Source organism: Callithrix jacchus, chromosome 22, assembly GCF_049354715.1.
Source record: "Callithrix jacchus isolate 240 chromosome 22, calJac240_pri, whole genome shotgun sequence".
NCBI lineage: Eukaryota > Metazoa > Chordata > Mammalia > Primates > Cebidae > Callithrix > Callithrix jacchus.
In genome coordinates this window covers 14,282,581-14,296,520 of record NC_133523.1, presented here as the reverse complement: position 1 = coordinate 14,296,520, position 13,940 = coordinate 14,282,581, and the positions used below count along the sequence as shown (strand labels likewise).

The following is a 13,940-nucleotide window of genomic DNA, read 5'->3' as shown; positions in this document are numbered from 1 at the left end:
CTTGAACCCAGGAGGCAGAGCCTGCAGTGAGCTGAGATCATGCCACTGCACTCCAGTCTGGCAACAGAGCGAGACTCCATTTCGAAAAAAAATCAGCATTTCTATTGTAGCCTCCTAATTTGGGGAACATATTTCTTTAGAAATCTAAACTCTGGCTCTTTACATCATTATGGCCCCAAAATAATATGGAACTTTACACACAGAAAACATAAGCCCCTCAAGATTCTCTCTTTAACCTCTACCTTATTCTGTTTGGATTAGGACATTTGGGGATGTGAAATGAGAATAAAGTTGAGTATAAGCAATCCAAAACCATGTGCTGACACTGGACCCTGGAAGAGGACTCTCTTCAGAATCTTTTTTAATCTATTAACTTTTCTCTGGGCTCAAACTTTTTTTCTTTTTTTTTTTTTTTTTGAGACAGAGTTTCACTCCTGTTGCCCAGGCTTAAGTGCAGTGGTCCAATCTCAGCTCACCACAACCTCCGCCTCCTGGGTTCAAGTGATTCTTCTGCCTCAGCCTCCCGAGTAGCTGGGATGACAGGTGTGTATCACCACACCCACCCACCTAATTTTGTATTTTTAGTAGAGACGGGGTTTCTCCACGTTGGGCAAGCTGGTCTCGAACTCCCGACCTCAGGTGATCCCCCTGCCTCGGCCTCCCAAAGTGCTGGTATTACAGGCATGAATCACCACACCCGGCCTGCGCTCAAACTATCTTCCTAAGAGTCCCATCTTTGATTGGTACTGCTACATGGCAATCACTACTCAAAAGAAGCTAACTTGAGGTGTCCAATAATCAGCTTTCATTTAAAGTCTCTTTCAGCTTGACAAAATAAAAACTTTCAATGCTTTGTCAACCTTCCAAATGAAAATTAGTCTATATATGTATGTATATGTGATTATATATGTATATATACATGTGATTTTGATCAGCCTGCTTATAAACTATTTCCAAAATAAGTTGACGTGTAAATTCATTTATTAAATGAGTAGTTTATAAACTACTTGATTTTTCCAAGTAGTTTATACACAGGCTGATCAAACCGAACAAATTTCTTAAAATAATTTCACTGTGTAGAGAGCAAGTAAGTTATTTACTGTTCTCATTAGCATGTCTTATTTTTACCTATCCTTTAACAAGCGTCTACATTAAACTGCTTTATGTCCACAGCTACACACTGAAACAACACTTTCGGTCACAACATATTAAATTCAAATTTAAACTATAAAGAGATCCAGCTACCTTTAGTCTTACATGTACTTATATATATATTTAATATACTTCATGATGTTTTATGATGCATAAACATGCAGCTCTTGCAGGATATATAACTATGAGAATCTTTAGAGTGTATGCTTATTACATGGTTCAAAATTCTTTTTTTAAAAAAAGTCAATTTAAAGAACTTAAGCATACAGTAAAGTACTCCTTCCATGCCCCAGTGTTTAAAGGCCCATTTATTTTAGACTACTTGTTTCAAAAAAAATCTAAAATTAGGATCCAAGATGGCCAATTAGAAGCAGCTCAGGATTGCACCTTCCAGCAAAAGCGTGGAGGGTGAGTGGATGCCACATTTCCAGACAGATTTTTATTGCCCACAGACCAGGAGATTTCCAGGCGGAGGAGCCCCACGGGTCACCAGCGCAGCTATTTCGGCTGGCGCAGCTGTTTTGCCCAGCACCCCAGCAGAGCGATTATCCATACAAAATACATGGTCCAGGCACCATTTTAGCTGGCAATTGGAGCTCAGGGAAGACAGAGTCACCCATTCAACTGATAGAAAAGGGGACTGAAACAGGCCAGGAGATTCCCGGGCAAAAAAGCACCACGAATCTCAGGGTGGCTGTTGCAGCCAGCACAGTGGGTCGCTGCACAGGAAATCACACGGATCCCCGCAGCTTTTCAACAGGTGACTGGAACACCTGGGAGACAAAAAAAAAAAAGGTTCTGAGGCAGACAGCCAGGTGATTAGGCTCAGCTGGTCCCACCCCCACAAAGAAAAACAGCAATCTGAAATGCTCTGGATTGAGAGTTTCACAGCAAGTACAGCTGAACCCAGGACGGTCCGGCTCTGTGGGGGAGGGGCATTGCCTTACCAAGGCACTCCACCACTACAGAGGTAGTCCACCATTGCTGAGGCAGCCTGCCATTGCCCAGGCAGCCCACCATTACAGAGAGAGCCCGCCATTACAGAGGTGAGCCGCCACTGCCAAGGCAGTTCTAACTACACCCATATAAACAGGACTGCAGGGAAGTTCACATGGCAGCTGGGCGGAGCCCACAACAGCTCAGCAAAGCCTGTGCAGCCAGTGACTAGGCTGCCTCCTCACTAGGCAGGGCAGCCCTGAAAAAAGCCAGCAGCACAACAGAAACTCATAAAGCCCTAAATCCCTGGGACAGAGCACCTGGGGAAAACAAGGGGGATTTATGAGTTCAGCTGCAGCACACTTAAACGTACCTGCCCAGCAACTCTGAATGAACAACGGAGCTCAGAGCTCAGCACTTGAGCTCCTATAAAGGACACACTGTCTCCTCAAGCAGCTACCTGACCCCCATATATCCAAACAGTCACCTCATAAAGGAGAGCTCAGACTGATATCAGGCAGGTATCCTTCAGGGACAAAGATACCAGAAGAAACTGGAAGCAACCCTTACTGTTCCACAGTCACTGCAGGTGACCCCCAGGCAAGCAGGGCCTGGAGGGGACCTCAGCAGTCCTACAGCAGAGGGGCCTGACTGGCAGAAGGAAAACTAAGAAACAGAAAGAAATAACTTCCTCATCACCAAACTGGATGTCCACTCAGAGACCCAATCTGAAAGCCAACAACGACAAGGATGACAGGTGGATAAATACACAAAGATGGGAAGAAACCAGCACAAAAAGGATAAAAACACCTAAAATCAGAACACCTCTCCTCCTATAAAGGATCACAACTCCTGACCAGCAAGGAAACAAGGCTGGATGGAGAATGAATGTAATGAATTGACAGAATCAGGCTTCAGAAGGTGGGTAATAAGAAACTTCTGTGAGCTAAAAGAACATGTTCTAACCCAATGCAAAGAAACTAAGAACCTTGAAAAAGATTTGAATGAAATGCTAACGAGAATAAACAACTTAGAGAGGAATATAAGTGAACTGATGGAGCTGAAAAACACAACATGAGAACTTTGCGAAGCATACACAAGTTTCAACAGCTGAATTGACCAAGCAGAAGAAAGGATATCAGAGGCCGAAGATCAACACAATGAAATAAAACAAGAAGGCAAGATCAGAGAAAAAGGGTAAAAAGGAATGAACAAAGTCTCCAAGAAATATGGGACTATGTGAAAAGACCTAATCTACGTTTAATACATGTACCTGAATGTGACAGAGAGAATCAATCCAAGCTGGAAAATACTCTTCAGGATATTATTCAGGAAAGCTTCCCCAACCTAGCAAGGCAGGCCAATATTCAAGTCCAGGAAATACAGAGAACACCACAAAGATATTCCTCGAGAAGAGCAACCCCAAGGCACATAATTGTCAGATTCACCTAGGGTTGAAATGAAGGAGAAAATGCTAAGGGCAGCCAGAGAGAAAGGTTGGGTTGCCCACAAAGGGAAGCCCATCAGACTCACAGCAGATCTCTTAGCAGAAACCCTACAAGCCAGAAGAGAGTAGGGGGCAGTATTTAACATCCTTAAAGAAAAGAACTTTCAATCCAGAATTTAATATCCAGTCAAACTAAGCTTCACAAGTGAAGGAAACATAAAATCCTTTGTGAACAAGCAAGTACTCAGAGATTTCATCACCACCAGGCCTGCTTTACAAGAGCTCCTGAAAGAGGCACTAAACATAGAAAGGAACAACCAGTACCAGCCACTCCAAAAACATACCAAATAGTAAAGAGCATCAACACAATGAAGAAACTGCATCAACTAATGGGCAAAACAGCCAGCTAGCATCAAAATGGCAGGATCAAATTCACACTTAACAATATTAACCCTAAATGTAAATGGGCTAAATGCCCCAATCAAAAGACACAGACTGGCAAATTGGATAAAAAGCCAAAATCCATTGGTGTGCTGTATCCAGGAAACCCATCTCACATGCAAGGATACACAAAGGCTCAAAATAAAAGGATGGAGGAAGATTTACCAAGCAAATGCAGAGCAAAAAAGAAACAGGAGTTGCAATTCTCATCTCAGATAAAATAGACTTTAAACCAACAAAGATCAAAAGAGACAAAGAAGGACATTACATAATGGTAAAAGGATCAATGCAACAGGAAGAGGTAACAATCCTAAATATACACACACCCAATACAGGAGCACCCAGATACATAAAAGCAAGTTCTTAATGACTTACAAAGAGACTTAGACTCCCACACAATAATCATGGAAGATTTTAACACCCTATTGTCAATATTAGACAGATCAATGAGACAGAAAATTAACAAGGATATCCAGGACTTGAACTCAGACCTGGATCAAGCAAACCTAGCAGACATTTACAGAACACTCCACCCCAAATCACAGAATATACATTATTCTCAGCACCACATCACACCTACTCTAAACTTGACCACATAATTGGAAGTAAATCACTCCTCAGCAAATGCAGAAGAACAGAATTCATAACAAACACTCTCTCAGACCACAGTGCAATCGAGTTAGAACTCAGAATTCAGAAACTAACTCAGAACGACACAGCTTCATGGAAACTGAACAACTGGCTCTTGGATGTTGACTGGATAAACAATGAAATGAAGGCAGAAATAAAGACATTCTTCGAAACCAACAAAAATGAAGATACAACATACCCAAATCTCTGGGACATATTTAAAGCAGTCTCTAGAGGAAAATATACAGCAATAAATGCCCACATGAGAATCAAGGAAAGTTCTAAAATCGACACCCTATTGTCAAAATTGAAAGAGCTAGAGGAGCAAGACCAAAAAAACTCAAAACCTAGCAGAAGACGAGAAATAACTAAAATCAGAGCAGAGCTGAAAGAGATAGAGACACAAAAACCCCTTCAAAAAAAATCAATAAATCCAGGAGCTGGTTTTGCGAAAAGATCAACAAAATAGACCACTAGCCAGATTAATAAAAAAGAAAAGAGAGAATAATCAAATAGATGCAATAAAAAGATAAAGGGGATATCACCACAGATTCCACAGAAATACAAACCATCATCAGAGATCATTACAAACATCTCTATGCACATAAACTAGTACACCTGGAAGAAATGGATAAATTCCTGGACACTTGCATCCTCCCAAGACTAAACCAGGAAGAAGGTGAAACCCTGAATAGACCAATAACAAGGTCTGAAGTTGACGCAGCAATTAAGAGCCTACCACCCAAAAAAAGCCCAGGTCCAGACAGGTTCACAGCCGAATTCTACCAGACATACCAAGAGGAGCTGGTACCATTGCTTCTGAAACTATTCCAAACAATCCAAAAAGAGGGAATCCTTCCCAGATCATTTTATGAGACCAACATCATCCTGATACCAAAACCCGGCAGAGACTCAGCAAGAAAAGAAAACTTCAGGCCAATATCCATAATGAACTTAGATGCAAAAATCTTCAATAAAATACTGGCAAACCAATTGCAACAGCAAATCAAAAAGCTTATCCACCATCATCAAGTAGGATTCATCCCGGAGATGCAAGGCTGGTTCAACATATGCAAGTCTATAAATGTAATTTACCACATAAACAGAACCAAAGACAAAAACCACATGATTATCTCAACTGATGCAGAGAAGGACTTTGACAAAATTCAACAGCCCTTTATGCAAAAAACCCTCAATAAACTAGGTATTGACGGAATGTATCTCAAAATAATAAAAGCTATTTACGACAAACCAAGAGCCAATATCATACTAAATGGGCAAAAACTGGAAGCATTCCCTTTGAAATCTGGCACTAGACAAGGATGCCCTCTCTCACCACTCCTATTCAATATATTATTGGAAGTTCTAGCCAGAGCAATCAGGCAAGAAAAAGAACTAAAGGGTATTCAAATAGGAAAGGAGGAAGTCAAATTGTCTCTATTTGCAGATGACATGATTGTATATCTAGAAGACCCCATCGTCTCAGCCCAAAATCTCCTGAAAGTGATAAGCAACTTCAGCAAAGTCTCAGGATATAAAATCAATGTGCAAAAATCACAAGCATTCCTATACACCAATAACAGACTTAAAGAGAGCCACATCAAGAACGAACTGCCATTCATAATTGCTACAAAGAGAATAAAATACCTGGGAATACAACTAACAAAGGATGTAAAGGACCTCTTCAAGGAAAACTACAAAACACTGAGAGGACACAAACAGATGGAGAAACATTCCATGTTCATGGTTAGGAAGAATCAATATCGTGAAAATGGCCATACTGCCCAAAGCAATTTATAGATTCAACGCTATCCCCATCAAGCTACCAATGACCTTCTTCACAGAACAGAAAAAAATCCTTAAACTTCATATGGAACCAAAAGTAATCAAAACAGCATGATACTGGTACCAAAACAGAGATATAGACCAATGGAACAGAAGTGAGGCCTCAGAGGCAACACCACACATCTACAACCATCCAATCTTTGACAAACCTGACAAAAACAAGCAATAGGGAAAGGATTCCCTGTTTAACAAATGGTGTTGGGAAAACTGGCTAGCCATGTGCAGAAAGTAGAAACTGGACCCCTTCCTGACACCTTACACTAAAATCAACTCCAGATGGATTAAAGACTTAAACATAAGACCTAGCACAATAAAAACCCTAGAAAAAAACCTAGGCAAAACCATTCAGGACATAGGCATAGGCAAGGACTTCATGACCAAAACACCAAAAGCATTGGCAACGAAAGCCAAAATAGACAAATGGGACTTAATCAAACTCCACAGCTTCTGCACAGCAAAAGAAACAGTCATTAGTGTGAATTGGCAACCAGCAGAATGGGAAAAAATTTTTGCAACCTACCCACCTGACAAAGGGCTGATATCCAGAATCTACAAAGAACTAAAACAGATTTACAAGAAAAAAACAAACAAGCCCATTCAAAAGTGGGCAAAGGACATCAACAGACACTTTACAAAAGAAGACATACAGGAGGCCAACATACATATGAAAAAATGTTCATCATCACTGGTCATTAAAGAAATGCAAATCAAAACTACATTGAGATACCATCTTACGCCAGTCAGATGGCGATCATTAAAAAATATGGAGACAACAGATGCTGGAGAGGATGTGGAGAAATAGGAACACTTTTACACTGTTGGTGGGAGTGTAAATTAGTTCAACCATTGTGGAAGACAGTGTGGCAATTCCACAAGGACCTAGACATAGAAATTCCATTTGTCCCAGCAATCCCATTACTGGGTATATATCCAAAGGACTATAAATCGTTCTACTATAAGGACACATGCACACGAATGTTCATTGCAGCACTGTTTACAATAGCAAAGACCTGGAACCAACCCAAATGCCCATCGATGATAGACTGGACAGGGAAAATGTGGCACATATACACCATGGAATACTATGCAGCCATCAAAAACGATGAGTTCGTGTCCTTTGTAGGGACAAGGATGACCTGGAGACCATCATTCTCAGCAAACTGACATGAGAACAGAATATCAAACACCACATGTTCTCACTCATAGGTGGGTGTTGAACAATGAGAACACATAGTCACAGAGAGGGGAGCCTCATACACTGGGGTCTGTAGGGGGTAAATAAGGGAGGGACAGCGGGAGGTGGGAAGTTGGGGAGAGACAGCATGGGGAGAAATGCCAGATATAGGTGATGGGGAGGAAGGCAGCACATCACACTGCCATGTGTGAACCTATGCAACAATCTTGCATGTTCTTCACATGTACCCCAAAACCTAAAATGCAATTAAAAAAATCTAAAATTGGTAATAATTCTGCTTAAATTCCATATTAACCTAGGATCAAGTTATTTTTAGTTCTTCTCAGTTCTTAAATACTTGAAATGTGCTGCTGCATGTTTTCCTTATTTATTGAATTTATTCCTAATTTATTCAATTAACTAACTTCAGGTGGAAGGTACTTAGGAGATTAAAAGTCCTTTCCCAAAGTGAAAATAACATAAAAATTTTGCATAAAAGACACTCAATGTTTCTCAAACGGTATCTGAGGGTCTAATCGGCCTATTACCTTGGTTTGGAATAACCACCAACAACAAATGTGAGCTTTTTGTCACATCTATGTATTTTCCCCTATAAACTAATTCCTACATTCTAAATGCATGTTCAAAATGTTTTACTTGGCCATGTGATAATTATTTCCCCTGTAAAAAGCTACAGGATTTTGGTTTAAGAGCAAATGAGATAGAGTATCTCGTCCATGAGAAGGCTAAGTGGAAAGATCCGCACCCTGCAGCTTGTAACCAATAACAAGACACACGCCGGTGCTAACTTGTTCATGTAATCAACAATACGTGAGTCGAAATAAACTAGTGAACTCAAATGTGACTACTGTTAACAAACATGTTAACAAAGGTCTGAATATTAGACACAGTCTCTATTAAAATCGTAATCTATCCACTCTGAAATCATTCCTTCAACTGCTGTTATGTTTCTAATCCCCCCCAAAAAAGAAAAACAAAAACAAAAAACAGCAGCCACCTTTAAAATGTAAATTCCTCCCCTTTCCAAAGTAACTCTCCTAGGAAAATTTAATGCGTTAAAATAAAACGTAAAGGACAAACCAATTACAACATAAAAAAAAAAAAAAAAAAAAAAAAAAACCTAAAACGACCAGTAACACAAACCAATCGCTCAAGTTTAGCAAAGCGTGTGTTTCTAATCTGTTTTGGGTATCTATCCTATTATACTAATAACAACGTTTAAAAGGCATCCCAGCAGGGCGCGGTGGCTCACACCTGTAATCCCAGCACTTTGGGAGGCCGAGGCGGGTGGATCACGAGGTCAAGAGATCGAGACCATCCTGGTCAACATGGTGAAACCCCGTCTCTACTTAAAAAAAAATACAAAAAATTAGCTGGGCATGGTGGCGCGTGCCTGTAATCCCAGCTACTCAGGAGGCTGAGGCAGAATTGCCTGAACCCAGGAGGCGGAGATTGCGGTGAGCCGAGATCGCGCCATTGCACTCCAGCCTGGGTAACAAGAGCGAAACTGCGTCTCAAAAAAAAAAAAAAAAAAAAAAGGCATCCCAATGCCTAAACCACCACCATACACATAACATACTGGTCCTTTACTCCAATGAGGCTTAAACTCAGACCGAAACTCAGACCATTTCCCTCTCCTGGCACACTGAAATATACGAGGGGAAATCCAAGATATCAGATATGTTAAGTGCCGGTATCTTCTTCCAGAGTAGAGTCAAACTCGTGTTTGCCCGCAAATGTCACCGTCCCATTAAGTCTGCAAATTCTCACTAGCGTTGGAGTACAAAGAGGCCTGACCACGGAAACACCTGTCCTAGCACCAGGAAGACAATGGGAAACGCAAGACTCCTGAGTCCGCGCCGGCCCCAAAGCTTCGGCTGCAGGGATGAGGGGACAAGAGGTGGCCTCGCGGGTGCGGCGGACAGGGTCCCACACCCCCGACCCGCCTCCCGAGAACCAGGAAACCTGTCAGGCTGGCCGGGACCCGACCTCCTCAGACCCCCGCGCTCCCGCCCAGCGCAGCCCCCGCCCAGCGCAGCCCCCGCCCGACCACCCCGACCGCCCCGACCGCCGGGGCCTCCCAGCTGCACTCTATCACCTCATCCCGCCCTGGCGGCCTCGCGGCCCCGCCACCTCCGCCGCGCTGCCTGAGCTCGGGCCGCCCCTAGGCAAGAGCGCCAAGCCGCCCCCCGCCTGGCCCTGGCCCTGAACCTGGCCCCGGCCCCGACCCTGGCCCCGGCCCCGACCGCGACCCTTTCCGTTCCCTCGCAGCCCGTTCCCCGCCGGCCCAGGCCCGAGCTCCCGCCACGCGCTCCCCTCCCCAGGCCTCCGCTCTCGCCCCAATGGCTACCTGGAGGCAAGGGCGGCGAAGCACTTCACCCAGGGCCCCAGGTCGCAGAAGGTCTGGTGCTCGGGGTCCCTCCCGTTCCTTCTCCCGCTCCACGTGGTAGGCGCAGATGGAGAGCAGGATCCCGGCGGCGTACACGGGTACCCGGCCACCCGTTCCCATCGCTGCACCGACACTCTCAGGAGTACCGGCCCTGCCATCCCGCCCCTCCGCAGCCACCGCCTCCTTTCACCTGCTTCAGCCTCCACCTCAGCAGCCGCCGCGCCCCATTGGCTCGGTCGCTTGCATGAAGGGCGGGACCCGGGCTGAGGGGCCGGCCCGGGCAGGAGGGAGTTAGGGGAGCCGTTGCCAGGAACAGGTAGCATGGATCCCACTGTGGATGGCTGGGTTGCCATCCTTTTTCCCTTTTTCGTCATTAGCACTTGATATTTCTGACACAATCCAAATCACCCCTGGCCAAGGCTTGGGGCACCTGAGCCACCCTCCTAGGACCTGATCTTCCCACCACCACCTCCAGACACTTTGTGTCAACCTGTGCAAAACTTTTTTTTTTAATGTACAAAACTATGTTTTAAATTAAAAAACTATTTTTAAAAAATGATTTATGGGCCAGGCGCAATGGCTCGCGCCTGCAATCCGAACACTTTGGGAGGCTGAGGAAGGCAGTCACTTGCGGTCAGGAGTTTGAGACCAGGCTGGCCAACATGGTGAAACCCCGTCTCTACTGAAAATACAAAGATTAGCTGGGCATGGTGGTGGGCGCCTGTAATCCCAGCTACACAGAAGGCTGAGGTGGGAGAATCACTTGAACCTGAGAGGTGGAGGTTGCAGTGAGCCAAGACTGCACCACTGCACTACAGCCTTGGTGACGGAGTGAGACTCAAACTCAAAAAAAAAAAAAAAAAAAAAGGCAAAGGCAGGGTGCAGTGGCTCATGCCTGTAATCCCAGCACTTTGGGAGGCTGAGGCAGGCAGAACACCTGAGGTCAGGAGTTCAAGACCAACCTGATCGACATGGAGAAACCCTGTCTCTATTAAAAATACAAAATTAGCCGGGCATGCTGGCACATGGCTGTAATCCCAGCTACTTGGGAGGCTGAGGCAGGAAAATCACTTGAACCCAGTGTGTGGAGGTTGCAGTGAGCCGAGATTGCACCATTGCACTCCAGCCTGGGCAACAAGAGTGAAACTCCATCTCAAAAGTGTTTGATAAACGTATTTATTCAATGTATATTTATTGATAGTTCGATAGTTTTCTGGAGCTTTCCTTAATGAACCAGTTTCTTCCATGATGCACTGAATGAAAGGACCTCTCAGCTTGAGGAATCTGAGTGCACTGCTGAAGGCAGGGACCTCCCAGACCTCCCTGCTTCCATGAAGCTCAGTCTGAGCTGGGAGGAGACCCTAGAGAGATGTCCTAGTGAGAGTGAATCCCTGGAGACTGTTTCCTCTTCTTACCCACCCCATGATCCCAACACACACCCATGTCCAAAAGAACAGGTCTCATGTGGCAAAGAGGAGAAACAAAATAATTAGCATCCTCTTCCTTAACAAGAAGCTATGGGGATGAAGTCTCCTAGAGTCCCCAGAATATAAATATCCTGCTGTGCCCCTGGCCCCCCACTCACCTTCCCAGTCTTAGGGGGACACACATATGAGTCCTTCCCATAGACATCGGGATCACCCCAGTGATCACAGGTGAGTAGCCTTTCATGCCCTTCCTGGGGGTTTACTGCTGACCTCAGGATCCTCTAGCAGTTGGTGGAGAAGAAGGCTTCCTGAGATCCTCCCCTTGGTGATGCCATCCTGGTAAGCAAATGAGGGATGGGGAAGGGATTGAGCTGGGGGTAGGGATGGAGGGGTGGAAGAGAGGAATCTGTCTCCTTCTTGGATGCCAAAAGAGAGAGAGAGAGAGAAGAGACTGAGACCAATTCTAGACTCTCTGAGTGGACAAGGCACACAGAAGGCAGACCCTCTGTGGCAGGACATGTGGAGGAAAACTACTGAGGGTCTCCAGTTGCAAGACATTTCACAGATAGGAGAGGTCTTGAAAAACAGATTTCTCCAATGCAGCAGCTCCCCAGCTGTGGTCCCTGGGCTAGAAGCACCAGCATCCTCTGGGAACTGTCTAGAAGTGACCTTGGGGTCATTCATATCCTTTCTTGTACAGACCTATCTGCATGCTGGTTCTTACACCAGACACTTCAGAGAAAGGGCTTAGCTTTTTGTGTCCTATGGGTTTGGAGGGAGTTTTGTTTTGTTTTTTGCTTTCATTTTTGAGACAGGGTCTTGCTCTGTTGCCCAGCCTAAAGTGCAGTGGCATGATCATAGTTCATTGGAGCCTCGACCTCCCAAGCTCAAGTGACCCTCCCACCTCAGCATCTCGAGTATCTGGGATGACAGGCACATACTACTGTGCCTGGCTAATTTTATTTTTGTAGAGTCAGGGGTCTCTCTACGTTGCCCAAGATGGTCTCCCACACCTGGGCTCAAGTGACCCTCCTGCCTTGGCCTCCCAAGTAGCTAGGACTAACAGATGTATGCCACCATGCCCAGCTAATATTTTATTTTGTAGAGATAGGGGTCTCACTATGTTGCACAGGCTGGTCTGGAGCTCACAGACTTGAGGGATCCTCCCAGCTCAGCCTTCCGAGCAGCTGAGACTATGGGTGCATGCCACCATGCCCAGAATTTTTTTTTTTTAGATTGGGGTGGGGGCAGGAGGGGTGGTCTCACCTTGTTGGCCAGACTGGTCTTGAACTCCTGGTCTCAAGCAATTCCCCCACTTCAGCCTCCCAAACTGCTGGGATTACAGGTGTGAGCCACCACGCCGGCCAGCTTTGTGTGTCTTAACAAGCCCACCAGGAGACCCTGAAGCACGTTCAAGATTGAGAACCATTGCTCTATGCACCCCAAGGCAACAAGTGAGGACTCGTACAAATACATTGGCAGGAAGGGAATCACAGTATTCTTTGCAACCTAGAGAAAACCAAGCATTGTTGCAAAAACCTCAGATCCAATGCTAAAAAGCCTTGAAAAGTCAATAGGGCTTTGCTGAAGGTCTCTCGGGGTTACCAAGGAGATTATGCTGCTAACCTTCCTTAAAAACCTTTTTCATCATTTCATCGACCTCCAAGTGCCCTGCTTCTCGTGGCAGCTATTTTTATTTTTCCGTCACTCTCACAACACCTTGGGGTCATTCATATCCTTTCTCGTACAGACCTATCTACAGGCTACATTCTCCATTTACATTCTGATCCCACTTCAGCAAGCCTTACATCTTGCTGAAGATTTAAAGGAGATAAGAATTGTAAATGCTCATGGCCATTCGGGAGGGGTCACACCTGTAATCCTAGCACTTTGGGAGGTTGAGACAGGCTGATGGCATGAGGTCAGGAGTTCAAGACCAGCCTGGTCAACATGGCAAAAACTCATCTCTATTAAAAATACAAAAATTGGTCCAGTGCGGTGGCTCACACCTGTAATCCCAGCACTTTGGGAGGCCAAGGTGGGCAGATCATGAGGTCAGGAGATCGAGACCATCCTGGCCAATGCAGTGAAACCCCATCTATACTAAAAATACAAAAATTAGCTGGGCGTGGTGGTGCATCCTGTAATCCTGGCTACCTGGGAGGCTGAGGCAGGAGAATAGCTTGAACCAGGGAGTCAGAGGTTGTAGTGAGCCGAGATCGCACCACTGCACTCCATCTCAAAAAAAAAAAAGAAAGAAAAAGAAAAAAGAAAAGACAGTGAAAAAAATCACACAATGCCATTCAAATAAAAATAGAAAACTAGAGATAAAATGACATAAATTATACCTTCTCTCTGAAGGCACTTCTCAAATCAGGAAAATGTGAAACTCTGTTTTAATGGTTTTGTGATTGCAGGGGGAAAAAACCAAAAACTCTATGCCTAGGAATGATACGAAAAGGGAAAATGGTAAAAAAA

The 13,940-nt window shown here is 44.7% G+C and overlaps 1 long non-coding RNA gene across 1 annotated transcript in view; it reads right to left on the bottom strand.

Annotated features, from left to right (window-relative positions):
* Positions 1–10,173, bottom strand: part of LOC128930442 (uncharacterized) — a 39,258-nt gene extending 29,085 nt beyond the window's left edge. Inside the window, exon 1 of the long non-coding RNA XR_008478480.2 lies at positions 9,997–10,173. This is a non-coding gene — a long non-coding RNA (uncharacterized LOC128930442). The remainder of the gene's footprint in view (positions 1–9,996) is intronic.
* Positions 10,174–13,940: the final 3,767 nt, after the last annotated feature.